The 19,173-nt window shown below is 41.1% G+C and overlaps 1 protein-coding gene and 1 non-coding gene across 3 annotated transcripts in view; both read left to right on the top strand.

The window, feature by feature from the left end:
* Positions 1–19,173, top strand: part of OTUD7A (OTU deubiquitinase 7A) — a 382,361-nt gene that overhangs the window by 154,743 nt on the left and 208,445 nt on the right. The window lies entirely within an intron of this gene.
* On the top strand, positions 10,052–10,158 carry LOC139038795 (U6 spliceosomal RNA). Its single transcript, XR_011491938.1, has one exon. It is a non-coding gene; the product is annotated as a U6 spliceosomal RNA (small nuclear RNA).

The raw sequence follows: 19,173 nt of genomic DNA, 5'->3' as shown, positions 1-19,173 counted from the left end.
TGGGGTACACGTGTCTTTCAGATCTGGTTTCCTCGGTGTGTATGCCCAGGAGTGGGATTGCTGGGTCATATGGCAGTTCTACTTCCAGAAAAAACTCTTAATTCAAAAAGAATACATGCACCCTAGTGTTCATTACAGCACTATTTACAGTAACCAAGACATGGAAGCAATCTACATGTCCATTGACAGATGAATGGATAAAAAAGACATGGTGTGTGTGTGTGTATATATATATATATATATATATATACATATACACACACATACACACACACATATATATATAGTGAATAATGGAATATTACTCAGCCATAAAAAAAGACTTGGACTTCCCTGGTGGTCCAGTGGTTGAGCATCCACCTGCCAGTGCAGGGGACACAGGTTTGATCCCTGGTCTGGGAAGATGCCACATGCCATGGAGCAGCTAAGCCTGTGTACCACAGCTACTGTGCCCACACACCTAGAGACCACACTCCACAGCAAGAGAAACCACCACAATGAGAAGCTCATGCACTGCAGATAGACAGTAGCCCCCTCTTGCCACAACTAGAAAATGCCTGTGTGTAGCAATGAAGACCCAGTGCAGCCAAAAATATATAAATAAATAAATAATAATAAACTGGTTTGGAAAATCAGGCTTTCATCAGCTCACAAACCAGCCAATTAGCAAGAAATTGGTTCTATCTCTTTATCAATATTCTAAAGGGTGCCCTTTAACTCAAAATTTTATGAAGCAACCCAAAAGTCTTGTTGTGAAGAATGGAGCCACATTATATAGAAAAGGGTGTTAAGTATGTGGGGTTTAACAGTTAAAATCTCAAGAACAAATTACTTTAAAATATAGTGAATTAATAAATAATTTGAAACCATATGACCATCTCAATAGATTCAGAAAAAGCCTTTGACAAAATTCAGCACCTATTTATGATTAAAACTCTTCAAAAAATGGGCATAGAAGGAATCTACCTCAGCATTGTAAAAACCATATATGATAAGCCTACAGCAAACATTATTCTCTATGGTCAAAAACTGAAAGCATTCCCCCTAAAATCAGGAACAAGACAAGGGTGTCCATTTTCACCACCATTATGCAACACAGTTCTGGAAGTCCTAGCTACAGCAATCAGAGAAGGAAAGGAAATAAAAGGAATCCAGATCAGAAAAGAAGAAGTAAAGCTCTCACTGTTTGCAGATGACATGATACTGTACATAGAAAACCCTAAAGATAATATAAGAAAATTACTAGAGCTAATCAGTGAATTTAGCAAAGTTGCAGGATACAAAATCAATACACAGAAATCATTTGCATTTCTATATACTAACATTGAAAAATCAGAAAGAGCAATTAAGGAGACAGTCCCATTCACCATTGCAACAAAAAGAATTAAATATCTAGGAATCAACTTACCTAAGGAGACAAAAGAACCGTACACAGAAAACTATAAGACACTAATGAAAGAAATGTTTCCTTATTGATTTTCTGTCTGGATGATCTGTCCAATGATGTAAATGGAACACTGAAGTCTCTTACAATTATTTTGTTACTATCAGTTTCTACTTTCTTGTTTTTTAATGTTCACTTATGCAGTTAGGTGCTCCTATGTTGGGTGCATATATATTTATGGTTATTATTGTTATTATTAAACTTCAAAAATTTTCTTTTAAATTAAAAAAAAAAGAAATCAAAGATGACCATATGGAGAGATATTCCATGCTCCTGGGTAGGGAGAATCAATATTGTGAAAATGACTATTCCCCCAAATACAATCTACAGATTTAATGCAATCCCTATAAAATTACCAGTGGCATTTTTCACAGAACTAGAACAAAAAATTTCACAATTCATATGGAAACACAAAAGACCCCGAATAGCCAAAGCAGTCTTGAGAAAGAAGAATGGAGCTGGAGGAATCCACCTTCCTGACTTCAGGTTATGCTACAAAGCTACAGTCATCAAGACAGTATGGTACTGGCACAAAAACAGAAATATAGACCAATGGAACAAGATAGAAAGCCCAGAAATAAACCCATGCACCTATGGGTACCTTATTTTTGACAAAGGAAGCAAGAATATACAGTGGGGCAAAGACAGCCTCTTCAATAAATGTGCTGGGAAAACTGGACAGCAGCATGTAAAAGAATGAAATTTTAAAAAATTTTAAAAAAAGAATGAAATTAGAACACTTCCTAACATTATACACAAAGATAAACTCAAAATGGAATAAGGACCTAAATATAAGACCAGAAACTATAAAACTCTCAGAGGAAAACATAGGCAGAACACTTGCTGACATAAATCAAAGCAAGATCCTCTATGACCCACTTCCTAGAGTAATGGAAATAAAAACAAAAGTAAACAAGTGGGACCTGGTTAAGCTTAAAAGCTTTTGCACAGCAAAGGAAACTATAAGCAAGATGAAAAGACAACCCTCAGAATGGGAGAAAATAATAGCAAATGAAACAACTGACAAAGGATTAATTTCCGAGATATACAAGCAGCTCATACAACTCAATACCAGAAAAACAAACAATTCAACCAAAAAGTGGGAAAAAGACTAACCAGACATTTATCCAAAGAATACATACAGATGGCTAACAAACACATGAAAAGATGCTCAACATCACTCATTATTAGAGACATGCAAATCAAAACTACAATGAGATATCACCGCACACCGGTCAGAATGGCCATCATCAAAAAGTCTACAGACAATAAATGCAGGAAAGGGTGTGGAGAAAAGGGAACACTCTTGCTCTGTTGGTGGAATGTAAGTTGATACAGCCACTATGGAAGACAGTATGGAGATTCCTTAAAAAACTAGGAATAAAACCACCATATGACCCAGCAATCCAACTCCTAGGCATATACCCTGAGGAAACCAAAATTGAAAGAGATACATGTATCCCATTGTTCATTGCAGCACTATTTACAATAACTAGAACATGGAAGCAGCCTAGATGTCCATCAACAGATAAAGAAGTTGTGGTAGATAAACACAATGAAATATTACTCAGCCATAAAAAGGAACTCATTTGAGTCAGTTCTAATGAGGTGGATGAACCTAGAACCCATTATACAGGGCCAAGTGAGTCAGAAAGAGAAAGATAAATACCGTATTCTAACACATATATATGGAATCTAGAAAAATGGTACTGAAGAAATTATTTACAGGGTAACAGTGGAGAAACAGACATAGAGAATAGACTTATGGACATGGGGAAAGGGGAGGAGAGGGTGAGATGTATGGAAAGAGTAACATGGAAACTTACATCACCATATGTAAAATAGAGAGCCAAGGGGAATTTGCTGTATGGCTCAGGAAACTCAAACAGGCAATCTGTATCAACCTAGAGGGGTGGGGTGGGGAGGGAGATGGGAGGAAGTTTCAAAAGGGAAGGGTTATATATATACCTATGGCTGATTCATGTTGAGGTTTGACAGAAAACAGGAAAATTCTGTAAAGCAATTATCCTTCAATAAAATATAAAAATAAAAAATAAAAATAAATAATTTGAGGCATAGTAAAGCAAGGTATCAGGAGATAGTTTGTGACTCAGAGTTCCCTGGAGGACGAGGCATACCACACCACAGGGGGCCACCAGGGGAAGCACCAAGGCAGTCAGAAGGCAGAGGGAGTGACGGGAAATAGGAGAAAGAGCCTTTACTGTGGTTTCTGTGGGAAGGACCTGGCCAAGTAGGGTCTTAGGATTGGCTGATTTGAATAGTTTCAGCAGGTCTGGGGCCCTAAGTGGTGTCCCTTCCTTGTTGTTAGGTTCCTGGCCCTGGGGTGATTAGGGCAGCAGGGACAGTGGCCTGGAGTCTGAGACCCCAGCAGAGGCTGTGGTTGGGCATGTGGGCTCTGGATTGATTGGTTTGTATATGTATGTACACTTTACTGTCTCTAGGAATTGGGCCTCTGTTGTTTAGTCACCAAGTTATGTCCTACTCTTTTGCCACCCATACACTGGGTAGCTCCACTAGGCTCCTCTGTCCACGGGATTTCCCAGGCAAGAATAGTGGAGTGGGTTGCCATTTCCTTCTCCAGGGGATCTTCCTAACCCAGGAATTAAACCTGCATCTTCTGCATTGGCAGGCGGATTCTTTACCAATGAGCCACCTGGGAAGCCCCAGGAATTGGCCCTGGGACAAGTCATTTCTCCATGGCAAGCAAGGCCTCAAGTTGTGAAAGCATCATATGTAGAAATTAAGAGATTATTTGTTCACAAGTGCAACTCCTGTGCAGTGCCAGCTCATTTGGGAATGGTGAGTATGAAGCTGAATCCAGCCCCTATACCTAACACTGAGTTAAATCTTGGAGACGAGAGTTTTGGGTGAAGTAGAAAAGAATAGCTTTATTGTTTTGCCAGGCAAAGGGGGCCGTGGTGGGCTAATGCCCTAAAAACTGAATGTTCTGACCTAGAGAGGGTAATGAGTAACGGTTCAAAGAGGATGTGATCAGTTCATGGATAGTCTTCCGATTGGTTGGTGAGATCAGTCTTCTAGTTTCAACCAGTCTGGAGTCTGCATTCTTGTGGGCAGCATTCAGTTAACCTCTCTCACCTGATATGGGTTTTAGTAACTGCAAAACAGTCCAAAGATATTGTTAAGTACGTCCCTTGAGGGGGAACCCTGCCCCAAGGCTGCACTATTGTTTCTTGATTGCCCCTCCCCTGTCTCTGTATCCTCTCTCTTCGGTAATACAACCGTTTGAACCTGCCCCCTTGAAACTCAGGGAAGGTCCTGAAGGCCTAATGAAGCACATTTCCTGTAATCAAGTGAACCAGAAAGGCCTTTGTGCCTGTGCAGGGGAACCCTACAGGATCCTGCTTGGTTTCAGGAGGAAGTGCAGATTTACTGGTGTGGGGAACCTCTGCCCTGCAGGCTACACTCTTATGTACTGTGTGTTGGTTACTCGCTGGCCCTCTCCTGTATCTCACACATCTCCAGAGGAGTTCCTGACGGCTCAACCTTACCTGGCTTTGCACCACCATAGGACGTTCACTTAAATCATGTAACCCATGATTTGGGCACTGAGGACCACCAAGTGCTGTGTAATCCGGAGTCACAGAACACACCTCAGAGGGCACTCGAGACAGCGGCATACAGTTTATTATGCCAGCCCAGCGGGTCCAAGGGGAATCAGTTCCCAGCAAGGACCCTGATGTTTCTGAGAGGCCCAGTTTTATACCCCCTGCTACATGAATGGTTACATGTTAGCAACCTCTTTGTTGTATATGACTGAGTTTTACCACAAATAGATGCTGCGAGAAGGAACAATTAAGGTTAAAGGGGGGAAGAATGATTATACATCCTGGGGGGATGTCTCCATGGTTAATCTAACAGGGGCAGTCTGACCTCAGCTACAGTCTCCCTTTGTCATCTGTAGGGAGGGACGCCTCCTGGAGACCTGGTTTCCATTAGCAACAGTTGCCTCACTCTTGGGCAAAGTTCATGCCCAGTTCACATCTTGTCTTTAAGAGGGATGACAGGCTTCAGGATGGAGTCTCTCTTGCTTTTCTTACACTGGCCCCAAAACAAGGACAGCCTTCCATTCCACCTAGCAGTCCTCAAGAGCAGGTGCCATAACTGCAAAGATGTCTCCATCTTGGCCCATGTTGGCTAGAGTTCAAATTTAAGTGCTTCAAGTGGATAGGGCTAGCTTTTTCTGTCCCTATTGGTGATGCCATGATGCAGACAGTGTTGAAAGATTGGTTTGAATCTCTTCCCCTTTCTGTTCAGCAATGGGGAAGGCCCAATGTCTGCACACTTCGACCTTGGTCCCTTTTGGGTGTTCTCTGCAGTCTTCTGCAGAACTTCTTGCTCAGTTGTGTCCAACTCTTTGCAACCTCATGGACTGTAGCCCACCAGGCTCCTCTTTTGTTCTGCCAAAAGTTTTAACTTTTGTCTCAGGTTTAAAGGACTTGTTAACAAAAGAAACCACTCTTATACACAAATAAACAATTCTAATATTTAATAGAGAATTATCTAATTTAACTTTCAATAAACAATCATTAATAGGAAAAAGAAATAGGACAGCAGATACATCACCAAACTGTGTTTTGACTAACATCCAGACTCAAACATTGCTGGAAGTCCTGTGTTACAGCAAGCAATCTGGCGTTACAGTTGTGAAAAGGTCCCAGGCAGCATGTCCACTCCAGGGGTAAGACTTCAAAATTGCAGCTTGGGGATTCCCACTTACAATCCCAAGCCACAGACTGATATCATCAGCTTGCAAGCAAATTGCAGCTCCAGTTTTATGCTAATGTTGTTTGTTTTGTCTTATAAATCTCGGAATGTTATTAATTCCAAGCATGGTTGACCAGACCTCCTCCAGGGGTTCAACTATCTCAAGATCCATCCCCTGTCTTGTCTATGGTGTCAAGTGGCTTGAAGTCACAGCAGATACATAGTCAGGGCAGTGTCCAAGCAGGTCAGAAGCAAGGTCAGAGGCTTGCTCTGCTTTTTGTCTATGAAACCTGAACAAGACCACGTCCATTTAATTTCCCTAACATCTGACCATGGAATTTTCCAAGCAAGAATACTGGAATGGGTTACTATTTCCTGCTCCAGGGGACTCTTCCTGACCCAGGGATTAAACTAACTGTGTCTCTTGCGTCTCCTGCATTGGCAGGTGGATTCTTTACTACTGCATATGTTAGATGTTCCAGACTTCTCTAGGTTATACCCACAAACGTCTCCAGACATAGGGCCTGGGTGTTACGGTTTAATCATTTTGAGTCTCATACTGGCTGCAGTAGCAGTGATAGTTCTAAACATAAAAGCCTTTTTTTGTTTTGTTTTGTTAATTAGCTTTAATTGTTGACTTTTAAAAATTTAATTATTATTTTGTATTAGAGTATAGTTGATTTACAATGTTGTGTTAGTTTCAGGTGTATAGCAAAGTGATTCAGTTATACGTATTCATCTATCCATTCTTTTGCAGAAGCTTTTCCCATATGAGTTATTAATATTGAGTCGAAATTCCTTGTGCTATACGGTAGGTCCTTGTTGGTTATTTTATATATAGTAGTATGTGTATGTTAATCCCACACTCATAATTCATCCCTCCCCTGCCTTTTCCCCTTCAGTAACCATGTTAGTTTTCTATGAGTCCATTTCTGCTTTGTAAATAAGTTCATTTGTATCATATTTTAGATTCCACACATAAGTGATATCATATGATATCTGTCTTTGACTAACTCACTTCACTTAGTATGATAATCTCTAGGTCCATCCATGTTGCTGAAGATGGCATTATTTCATTCTTTTTAATGTCTGGCTAATATTTCATTGTATATACCTACCACCTCTTCTTTATCCATTCATCTGTCAGTAGACATATAGGTTCTTTCCACATTTTGGCTATTGTAAATAGTGCTTCAGTGAACTTTGTGGTGCTTATAGCTTTTCAAATTAACGATTTTCTTCAGATATATGCCCAGGAATGGAATTGCTGGGTCATATGGTAGCTTTATTTTTAGGGTTTTAAAGAAGTTCTGTACTATTCTCCATAGTGGGTACACCAATTTACATTTCCACCAACAAAGTAAGATGGTTCTCTTTTCTTCATACCCTCTCCAGTATTGTTTATAGACTTTTTGATGATGGCCATTCAGACCAGTGTGAGGTGATGCTTCATTGTATTACGTTGGTGTAAACCTAAGTGTAGTTTCAGACTATGAATTTTAAATCATTGTAACTAGACCCAAAAACATCTTTATTAATTAAAATAGGAACTGTTACAATCAACACGTTTTTGCCAATGAGAAATAAGTTTGTTTATTCCTGTAGCATAAAAATTCATGCCTCGAGATTCAGTGAACTCTTGGAAGGCATTTTCTGCCTCCTGCTGGTTGTAGAAGCATTTTCCCAGCAAAAAGTTGTTGTGATGCTTTAAGAAGTGGTAGTTGGTTGGTGAGAGGTCAGGTGAATATGGCAAATGAGGCAAAACTTCTTAGCCCAATTCATTTAACTTTTGAAGTGTCTGTTGTGCAATATGTAGTCAGGCATTGGTTGTGGAGGAGAATTGGGCCGTTTCTGTTGACCAATGCTGGCTGCAGGCATTGCAATTTTCAGTGCTTCTCATCAATTTGCTGAGCATACTTCTCAGATGTAATGGTTTTAATGGGATTCAGAAAGCTGTAGTGGATTAGACTGACAGCAGACCACCAAACTGTGACCATGACCTTTTTTGGTGCAGGTTTGGCTTCCCTAGTGGCTCATCTGGTAAAGCATCTGCCTGCAATGTGGGAGACCCAGATTTGATCCCTGGGTCAGGAAGATTCCCTGGGGAAGGAAATGGCAACCTACTCCAGTACTCTTGCCTGGAAAATTCCATGGATGGAGGAGTCTGGTGGAGTACAGTCCATGGGGTCACAAAAAGTCGGACACGACTGAGTGAATTCACTTTTTTTTTCTTTTATTGGCCTTGGGAAGTGCTCTGGAGCATCTTCTTGGTCCAACTATTGAGCTGGTCATTGCTGGTTGTCATATAAAGTTGACTTTATGTTGCATGTCGCAGTCTGATCAAGAAATGGTTCATTGTTGTTGCATAGAATAAAAGAAGACAGCACTTCAAAACAATGTTTTTGATTTGGGGGCAGCTCCCAAGGTACCCATTTATTGAGCTTTTTTGCCTTTCCAATTTACTTCAAATGCTGAACAACCTTGGAATGGTTGTTCATTGAGTCCTTTGGAAACTTCTCATGTAGTTATAAGAGGATCAGCTTCAGTGATGCTCTCAGTTGGCCTTTGTCAACTTCCAGTGGCCATCCACTGCACTCCTCATCTTCACGGCTCTCGTTTCCTTTGCAAAAGACTTGAACCACCACTGCCCGGTATGTTCATCAGTAGTCCTGGCCCAAATGTGTTGTTGGTGTTGTGGGTTGTCTCTGCTGCTTTATTACCTGTTTTGAACTCAAAGAAGAAAATTGGTGGAATTTGCTTTTTGTCTAACATCATTTCCATAGTCTAAAATAAATACATGGGCTTCCCTGGAAGCTGAGCTGGTGAAGAATCTGCCTGCAATGCAGGAGACCCCAGTTTGATTCCTGGGTCAGGAAGATCCGCTGGAGAAGGGATAGGCTACCCACTCCAGTATTCTTGAGCTCCCTGGTGGCTCAGCTGGTAAAGAATCCACCTGTAGTGCAGGAGACCTGGGTTCAGTCCCTGGGTTGGGACGATACCCTGGAGAAGGAAAGGGCTACCCACTCCAGTATCTGGCCTGGAGAACTCCATGGACTTTATAGTCCATGGGGTCACAAAGAGTCAGACACAACTGAGTGACTTTCACTTCACTTCTTCAAAATAAATATAAAATATACAGCAAGTAATGTCATTAGCAAAAAGTTAAAAAATAAAAATAAAGCAAGAAATACTCATTAAAATGATATATAACATAACCACATATAAGAATGTACTAGAATATCAAACACTAAATTTCAACAAGACAAAACTGCAGTTACTATTACACTAACCTAATAGTTTTTACTTGTTTTTCTCTAATAATGGGCAATACTGAGCATCTTTTCCTATGCTTTTTGGCCATCTGTATGTCTTTGGAGCCTTTATATATAGCCTCTTCTGGTCTTTTGCCGTTGCTCCAATTGGAATGTTTCTCTCAATACTGTTGAGTTATGCATGCATGTGTGCTCAGTCACTTAGTTGTGTCCTACTCTTTGCAACTCTGTGGACTATAGCTCACCAGGCTCCTCTGTCCATGAAATTTTCCAGTCAAGAATACTGGAATGGGTTGCCATTTCCTTCTCCTGGGCATCTTTCAGACCCAGAAATCAAACCTGCATCTCTTGTGTTTGCAGATGGGTTCTTTTTTTTTTTTTTTTTTTTTGCAGATGGATTCTTTACCACTAGCACCAACACTGGTGGGATGGACTGAGAGTTTGGGATTGGTAGATGCAAGCTATTACATTTAGAATGGATAAACAACAAAATCCTAATGTATAGCAAAGGGAACTATATTCAATATCCTTTGATAAACCATAATGGAAAAGAATATTAGAAAAAAATAAATGAAAATTCAGTTGGCCAGCACTCACTTTGGCAGCACATTTACTAAAATCAGAGTGATTCAAAGAAAATTATCACGGGCCCTATGCAAAGATGATGTACAAATTTGTCAAACATTTTATATCTTTTGATGTTACTGAATTGTAACTTTAAAAAACAGTTAACAGCAAATTTTATTATCATTTTATTATTATTATTAATTTAATTTTTTAGTTATTTTACTTTATTTTTTATTTGACTTATAGGATAAACTAAGAGTTTCAGATACTATATATACACTACCATATATAAAATAGATAGCTACCAAAGTATAGCACAGGGAACCACACTCAATATTTTGTAATAACACATAGGGAAAAAGAATCTGAAAAAGAATATAGATAGATAGATCTGAATGTTTTTGTTTTTATTGTTCAGTTGTTAAGTTGTGTTCGACTCTGTATCCCCATGGACTACAGCATACCAGGCTTTCCTGTCTTTCACTATCTCCCAGAGTTTGCTCAAATTAATGTCCACTTGTCAGTGATGCTATCTAACCATCTCATCCTCTGACACCCTCTTCTCCATCTGCCTTCAATTTTTCCCAGCATCAGGGTCTTTTCCAATGAGTTCTGTCTTTGCATCACATGGCCAAAGTACTGGAGCTTCAGCTTTAGCATCAGTCCTTCCAGTGAATATTCAGGGTTGATTTCTTTTAGGATTGATTCATTTGATCTCCTTGCAGTCCAAAGGACTCTCAAGAGTCATCTCCAGAGTAACATGGAAACATACACTACCATTTGTAAAATAGATAGCCAATGAGAATTTGCTGTATGAACCAGGGAAATCAAACCAGGGCTCTGTAACAACCTAGGGGGGTAGGATGGGGAGGGAGGTGGGAGATGTTCAAGTAGGAAGAGACATGGGTAAACCTATGGCCGATTCATGTTGATGTTTGGTAGAAACCGACACAGTACTGTAAAGCAATTATCCTTCAATTAAAAATAAATAAATTTTAAAAAAATCTTCTCCAGCACCACAATTTGAAAGCATCAGTTCTTTGGTGCTCAGCCTTCTTTATGGTCCAACTCTCACATCCATACATGACTACTGGAAAAACCATAGCTTTGATTATATTTTTTTGTTGTTTTTCTGCTCCATTTTGTTCTGGAACTGGAGATTCACCTTGTTAAATTATTTTATTCCATTCTTACAGGCTGAGTGTGCTTGAGGGGATCTATGTTGTTTCAGTCTGTACTTCGTGTTGTTCTGAGACTGAGGACTTCACTCACTGACGAATGCCTTGCAACAAATATGGGGGTCACATGTCTTCATCTGAAGTCCTATTTCATTTTCAGGCTTTCTCATGTTAAGCCCTATTTCCCCATGTTAATTAGGTCAAAGTAAACAGAGGATTTTATAGGGATAACTATACATTCTTCATTTTTTTATATTCATACTTTTGCTATCACAAATATTGCTGGGTTTAGGGGTTGGGGGAAGCCTGTTGTATATAGTTTTTCTGTACTAGAAATCTACTTTTGTAAGGTAAAATCTTAAAGTTGTCATTCAAGGAATGTGTACATTTTAACGTTTCACCTATGCTGGCACGTCTTTTTACAATTCACACTCCTACCAGTGATGTGTGAGATGTACATCTTCACCATCACTGGATGTTAGTTTTTTGTGTGTTGTTGTTTTGAAAATCTCATCAAATTAACTTAAAAAATTGTGTGTTTTACTTTGTATTTTCTTAATTGCTTATGAGGTGTGGTAGATGGTGAATTCTTTCATACTCTCATTAGCTGTCTGCAGTCCCTCTTTTACAAGGATAGCTTTTGCCCATTGTCCTTAATGACTGTTGTTCTTTTTTCCCTTCAGTTTTATTGAGATATAATTAACATACAGCACTGTGTAAGTTTAAGGTATGCAGCATAATGATTTGAGTTACATATATTGTGAAATGATTACCACAGTAAACTGAGTTAACATTCATCACCTCATACAGATAAAAAATCATCTTCTTGAGAACTCTTAGGATCTACTCTCAACAATGTTGAAATATATCATACATTATATCCTTAGTGATTATTTATCCTGTAACCAGAAGTTTGTACCTTCTAACTACCTTTTTCCAGTTCCCTCACCCATCACCCCCAACTCTAGTAACCACAAATCTGATCTCTTTTTCTATTAATTTGGTCACATTTTGTTTTTTTGTTTTTTAGACTCTGCATATAAGTGAGATCATACTGTATTTGTCTTTCTCTGTCTGGGTTACTTCACTTAGCATAATTCTCTCAAGGACCTAAGGTCCTTCAGTGTTGTCCCAATTGGCAGAATTTCCTTGTTTTTTATGGCTTAATAAAATTCCATGTATATATTGTGGTGATGTATGTATGCACACACTCATGCATATATACACAACTCACAGCTTCTTTGGGCACTTAGTTATTTCCATGTCTCACATTTTCTTTGAACACCAGTTGCAATGAACATGGTGGTGCATTTATCTCTTCAGCATAGTGTTTTCATTTCTTTGGGATATATTCCAAGAAATGGAATTTCTGGGTCATACAATAGTTCTGTTGTGTTTTTTTTTTTTTTTGATAAACATCTATTTTGCTTGCCATAGTGACTGCACCAATTTACAATTATGATCATTTTTATTTATCAACTTATAAGCTGTTTGTACATTAAGAAGTCTAACTTCTGAACCGAATGTTGGAAATAATCTCTCCAAAGTAACACTCTTTTTACTTTGTGTGCATTATGTTTGTATTTTGCTGTAGGAATGCATACCAAAGGCAGGAAGTATGAGAAGTATAAATTTTTAATAAAGAACTTAAAATCTAACTGATGGAGAAATATGCTACGTGTGTAGATGGAAAAACTATATTGGAAGACATCAGTCCTTTTGATGTTAATATATAAGTGTAATATACAGTTTCAATCAGTACCTTAAGTTTTTGTTTTACTTGAGCCCAAACTTAAGCTCTTACTTGGCAAGAGATGCTTGGAAAAGAATAATATAAGGAGACTAGTGTCATATACTAAAAGTATTATATAACTATACTAGGTAAACAGTATAGAATTGGCACAGAGTGAAAAAAAAAATCACAAGGCGATTTTATAAACAGATTGAAGCATATATTTTCACTCAGTGGGGAAAAGATGGCATAGTTAATTAATATTTTGCCCTAATCAGTGATGTTGGAGAAAAATAGAATTGGATGGCAACAATATGCTTTATAAAGGAATAAATTTCAGATGAGTTTTACATTGGAGTGTTGAGTGAAAAGTCAAATCACACAGGTATAAGAAGACCATCCAGGGAGGTCTTCTTAAGTCAGAAATCTCAGAATGATAAAGAAAAGGATTGGCAGATTTGACTACATGAAAAGACTTAGCATATTTTCTTTTGGTCTTTTATATCTATACTTTTCCATTCTTGCTGCTGCTAAGTCGCTTCAGTCATGTCCAACTCTTTGCGACCCCATGGACTGTAACCCATCAGGCTCCTCTGTCCATGGGATTCTTCAGGCAGCAGTACTGGAGTGGGTTGCCATTTCCTCCTCCAGGGTATCTTCCTGACCCAGAGATTGAACCCATGTCTCCTGCATTGCAGGCGGATTCTTAACTGCTGAGCCATCAGGGAGGTGGTGCCGTATATGAATTTCTCGTATTATTTTTTTGCTTCTTTGTTCTTTCCCCATGGCATGTAAAACTTCAAAAATGCAATTTCAGTGTCTCTATAGTCTATTTTATGAATGTGCTCTCATTTAATTTAGAATTTAACAGTTTTTGAGCAAAAGTCACAATTCCTTGAAGTTATGTTTCAAGAGTAGAAAACACATTCCATAATCTCTTGAATAGAAATTTGACACACAAGACACATGGTGGCCGGTGACGCCAGCTCTCAGGATGAGGCACTTAGGTGCCATATGCCAGACTAAACCTTGTGCTCTCACACTCCAGTGGGGAAACAATGCTTAATGAGTTTTTAGCATCATTTGGTATAAATTAGGAAGAAAATTAGTAAGCCTTCTTCCTATACCATGCTGCTGTTGCTGCTAAGTCGCTTCAGTTGTGTCCGACTCTGTGCGACCCCATAGACAGCAGCCCACCAGGATCCCCCGTCCCTGGGATTCTCCAGGCAAGAACACTGGAGTGGGTTGCCATTTCCTTCTCCAATGCATGAAAGTGAAAAGTGAAAGTGAAGTCGCTCAGTTGTGTCTGACTCTTAGTGACCCCATGGACTGCAGCCTACCAGGCTCCTCCGTCCATGGGATTTTCCAGGCAAGAGTACTGGAGTGGGGTGCTATTGCCTTCTCCGATACCATACCTATTGATAAATAGAAACTGAAGTACACTATCACAAGGACCTCTGATTACAGATATGTAGAAATTAATGTGTGAAATCAACAATGTATTCAGGAGATTTTCCTCTTATAGTACCCAAAGGATTTTTAGAAGTTTTAAGAGGAAGAATAAAAATTTGATTCTGTAAATTTATGACAGTGATGTCCAAGTAATGTCATGTTCTGGGACAGATGACCAGAAGGAAGGAGGGCAACTTGAATTGATGTTGCCACAGACAAGTGGAAGTTCTTATTTCATTTTCTCTCTGAATAGAGTTTTAAGGAAATGGTAATATAGCATTTAAATAAAAACACACAAAAACAACAAACAATAAACTGCATTTGAATCAGGAGATTTGGGTTCAAATCCCTAAACTGTCAACCACCTGTTGTTAATCATGGATGAGTCACTTTACCTCTGGGATCAAGCTTTCCATTTGTAAAATGAAGGTGTTGGGTTTTAGGTTATTTCTAAAGTCACCTCAAGCTATAATTCTCTGCTTTTGTAAATTTTTCATGGCTGTCCTGTGATAATAATGGGAAAATGTTACCTTGATTCATCATTGTCAACTACCATGACCAGAGAATACATTATCTGTTAGTCATTTAGCTAATCCTAGAAATGGCCCTTTAGTAGTTTGCTGTGAGGCCATGTTTTCCTTCTTGTCTAGTTGTTTCATAAATGCTGTGGGACAGGTGGGCAAACATGCATAGTTAGCCTGGCAAGTAAAACGAAAAGTAGTCCAGATGACTTCTGATGGGCAGGAGTTGTAGTGTGCTAAATCTAATCCAGTGAAATTTAGTACTGACTGATGACAATGGAATAGTAAATTTAGGCTGAAAGATAAAATCAAAGAAGCAAAGAACAGCTGTTTAACCAAGTAGCAAAAGCAGAACCCTTTCACTGTTGGTAGGAATATGAATTAGTGTAGCCACTATGGAAAACAGTATGGAGGTTCCTCAAAAACCTAAAAACAGAACTATCATATGACCCAGTATTGTGCTCCTGGGTATATAGCTGAAGAAAAAGAAAGCTGTAATTTGAAAACATGTGCACACCCCAGCTTTTTTAGCAGCATTTACAATAGCCAAAATATGGAAGCAACCTAAATGTCCATCAACAGATGAATGGATAAAGATGTGGAGGGTGTATACACACACACAACAAAATATTACTCAACCATAAAAAAGAATGAAATTTTGTCATTTGCAACAATGTGGATGGACCTAAAGGGTATTATACTTAGTGAAGTGAGTCAGACAGAGAAAGACAAATATTCTTGTTCTCATTGAAATACGAAGTATAAAAATGAAGCAAAAAGTGAACATAATAAAACAGAAACAAATGTAGAGAACAAACTAGTGTTTAGCATAGGGAGAGGGGAAGGAGAGGGGTAAGATAAGGAAGGATAGGGGATTGAAATATACAAACTAATATGTATAAAATAAATAAGCAACAAGAGTATATTGTATTGCAAAGGGAAATATAGCCATTACCTTATAAAACTTTAAATGGAGTATAATCTATAAAAATATTGAATCACTATGTTGTACCTTAATATTGTAAATCAACTGTTCAACAAAAATAAAAAGTTTTTAAAGTTTTAATTAAAAAATTTAAATAAATAATTTTTAAAAACTGAGCCATCTCTTAACCAATAACTTGATGCCTATTTCTGAAACTTTATTAAATAGAGTGGGAGAAATGGGTCCCAACTAATCACAGCAGTGAGCTTTTCTATCTTGTGGGCCAGATCATGTCTGAAGTGTTCTTGGCTTGTCATCTTGAATATGAGATATAATTGTCATGGTATAATTTCCACCATTTTGAAATAGAAAACATACCTGGTGGAGAATGAAAAGGTTAGGAAAGAAGAAGGCTTGGCTACAGTTGTTGGAAGAGAAAGCAAAGGCCTCTCTGGAGGAGCAGTAACAGACCTGTGGGCTTGGTTATCACAGAAGGACCTTCAGGCAGGCAAAACACCTCTGGGTCTCCAGTAAACATGGGGATGAGCTGACCATGGCCTTCAAAAAGCAGAGTAAAGTATCATTAGCATCTCAGAGCAACTCAAGAAGTGGCACAGTGTCAAAACTTTGACCTTGCATTCTGATTCTAAGTGACTTACTGCTGTGTGACCCTGGGCAGGTTACTTAACTCCTCTGGGTCCAGAAGAAGTGGTCATTATGGGGGCCGTATTATCTCTAGAAGCACATGATTATTGTGAAATCGAAAGCTGGAGCATATGGCCTGTGGTAGCACAGCCCGGTCCAGCAGGCCCTTCCCCAAGAGGGCTGGCCTGGCTGGGGAGGCTCCAAGCCCCAGAACCACCTTGAGTTGGAGCAGCAAGGAGTCAAGGCTGTGGCCAGGCTCTGTCCATGAGTCAGGATCCCTGCTTGGCCCCTCAGTCACCTGTTCCTGCTCCCTAGGGCTGCCTGCCTCACTGCCATGGCTGACATGGATGGCAGGCAATGCTGTGATGTTGCCCTGCCCACCTTGAGTCGGCATCCTACCCATGAGTGGACTTTCTCTTCCAGGGGCAGGTATCAACCCTGTTCACTCGGACCTGGGCCATCTGCCTCCACCAGCTCCCAGGTTCACCTGACCCTGTCCTGACCGGACCTAGTCCATTTGGACCCCAGTTGAACTTCACACCCCTGGTCGGAGATACTCCCATAGCCTGAGCTCAGCACATCCAGTGGGGTTGTGCTGTGTTATGAACATTGCTTGTGCTTTCACAGGTACATTTATCACTGACCCACAGTCTAATGAGGGGTGTCAAAGCCATAGGCCTCTATGGATGCAGGAGGTGATTTTGAACTCCCTGAAGAGAAGGAGCTTGCATGCTGGGAATCTTCTACAACCAGGGTCCTCAACTCTTGATTTGCATAGAGCTTTGTTAGTACACTGCTCATATACCCTCCCTCTGAGCAGAGGTTGGCAGTGGAGAGATGTGAAAGGGACCCCTCCTCCTGGCCCAGATGCCTGGTCCTGCTTCCTGACCCAGGAAGAAGAAACATTCAGGGGCTGGAGGGCATAGAGGGTAGAGAGGGCTGGGAAACCTCAGAACAATCTTAAAAATCACGGCTGTCCAGAAGAGGAATGAGCAGTCCCCCCAGACCCCCGTACCTGTGATAGAATCCCAGCCCCTCCCCTGCCCCTCTCACCAGCATCTAGATAGACTGCCTCTTCCTCCCTCATTTCCCTCCTCCTCTCTCTGCTGCCTTCACTCTCAGGATTGCAGCCTGGCCCCTGGCTTTCTGAATTGGCCCAGCCACCAGGACATCCAGCCCTCCAGGCCACAGAGACTGCTGCCCCCATCCCCATCATCCTCTCATATCCCGTGTCCTCCAGGTGGTGGACGCTTCTTGGGCCAGCAGCTCTGTTAGAACCATCCTGCTGAGCCACTTGGCTAGCCCCTTCTTAAGTTCTTCTCTGCCTCTCGTGGAGCTGCCTGGCCCCCTCCCAGCAGGCACGTGGCTCCCACACCCAGATGGCACCAAGGACATGTGATGTGTGGGTGGGTGAGCCAGCAGCCACAGTGCAGGCATGCAGCCCCACTTCCTGAGGTTTGAATTCTGCCTTAGAGAAGGACATGGAGATTTCAGGCCCTGGGAAGCAGACGAGGGCTCCCTTTCCTCCCCGGTGATGCCACATTGGGGGCAAACTCTGCATGTGACTTGCCAGGACTGTGCCACTACTCATGTGCTGCCTCAATACCCTGTGTGGTCTCAGAGCACCCAGCACTGTCCCCACTACAGAGATGCCCCCATCCTACCTCCCCACCCCCCACACACTGCACACTAAAGATGCACCGCATCCTTCTGCAGTCCCCACATGCAGAGCATCATCTTTGCAGCTGCAGTTCACCCTGATGAGAATTCCTCTCCATGGCACTGGAAGGACAGGTCTGTGTCCTCCCCTGCCCCAGCCCTCTCCTCAGCTGCAGTCATGAGCATTCCCTGAGGAAGTCACGGACACCTAATCCAGGTGCATGGAACAGCCACTCAACAAACGCCACTTCCCTGCCCCTTCTCCTGGGAATTCCTCAGGGTGAATTTCCGAGCCCAGCATTTCCTCTCTCTTCTCCGGCCTCTGAGGCTCAGCAAGGAGCAAACTGCCTTGCTGGCCCTGCGTGCCTAGCCTATTTCAAGACTGCAGGTTTTCAGGGCAAACACCAATGTGCTTTACTTGCACCCCACCTCTTGCAACTCCTGACAAAGTAGGTGCTCAGTGGTTGAGAGATCTGTGAAGATTTCTTGAAGGATAAGGAATTGGAAGGGACCCTGGCTTGTGAAGGGCAGAGACTCGTTAGCATAGGCAGAGGGGATCCCAATGGAAAAACACAGCAAAACCTACGTAGGGTGGGAGGCAGTGGGGTCTGGATGGTCTGAGGGAAGAAGCCTCCCCAGGGGAGGCCAGAGAGAGCCCCATGAGTGGTGACCTGCCTGGGACCACCCGGAGTCTCAGGCAGCCTCTGGGCAGCTGCCAGCCTGGCTCCCCTCCTGGGTGACCACAACTCATTTTTACCTGCTTTTTGCCAGCAGTCATGCCTAGGAGCATGCCTGGCTTTCTTTCATCTTTAGCCCCTCTCTATGCGTATATATTTTACTTTAGAATAATGTCACTTTACAGCCATGAGCTCCCTCTGTCCCCAGAGTATTTTCAGAGGCCCCCTCCGCATCAGTCTCCACCAGGACCCTTGGACCAGCCACCCATGGTAATAGATGAAATGGAGTTGAAGTGGCTTCCCAGGGTGTCACCATCACCATGTCCAAGTCAGCTACATCCTGCCTTTCAAGACA

Source organism: Odocoileus virginianus, chromosome 16, assembly GCF_023699985.2.
Source record: "Odocoileus virginianus isolate 20LAN1187 ecotype Illinois chromosome 16, Ovbor_1.2, whole genome shotgun sequence".
Classification (NCBI taxonomy): domain Eukaryota; kingdom Metazoa; phylum Chordata; class Mammalia; order Artiodactyla; family Cervidae; genus Odocoileus; species Odocoileus virginianus.
The sequence above is the reverse complement of the archived record's forward strand: the minus strand, read 5'-3'. Positions and strand labels throughout refer to the sequence as shown.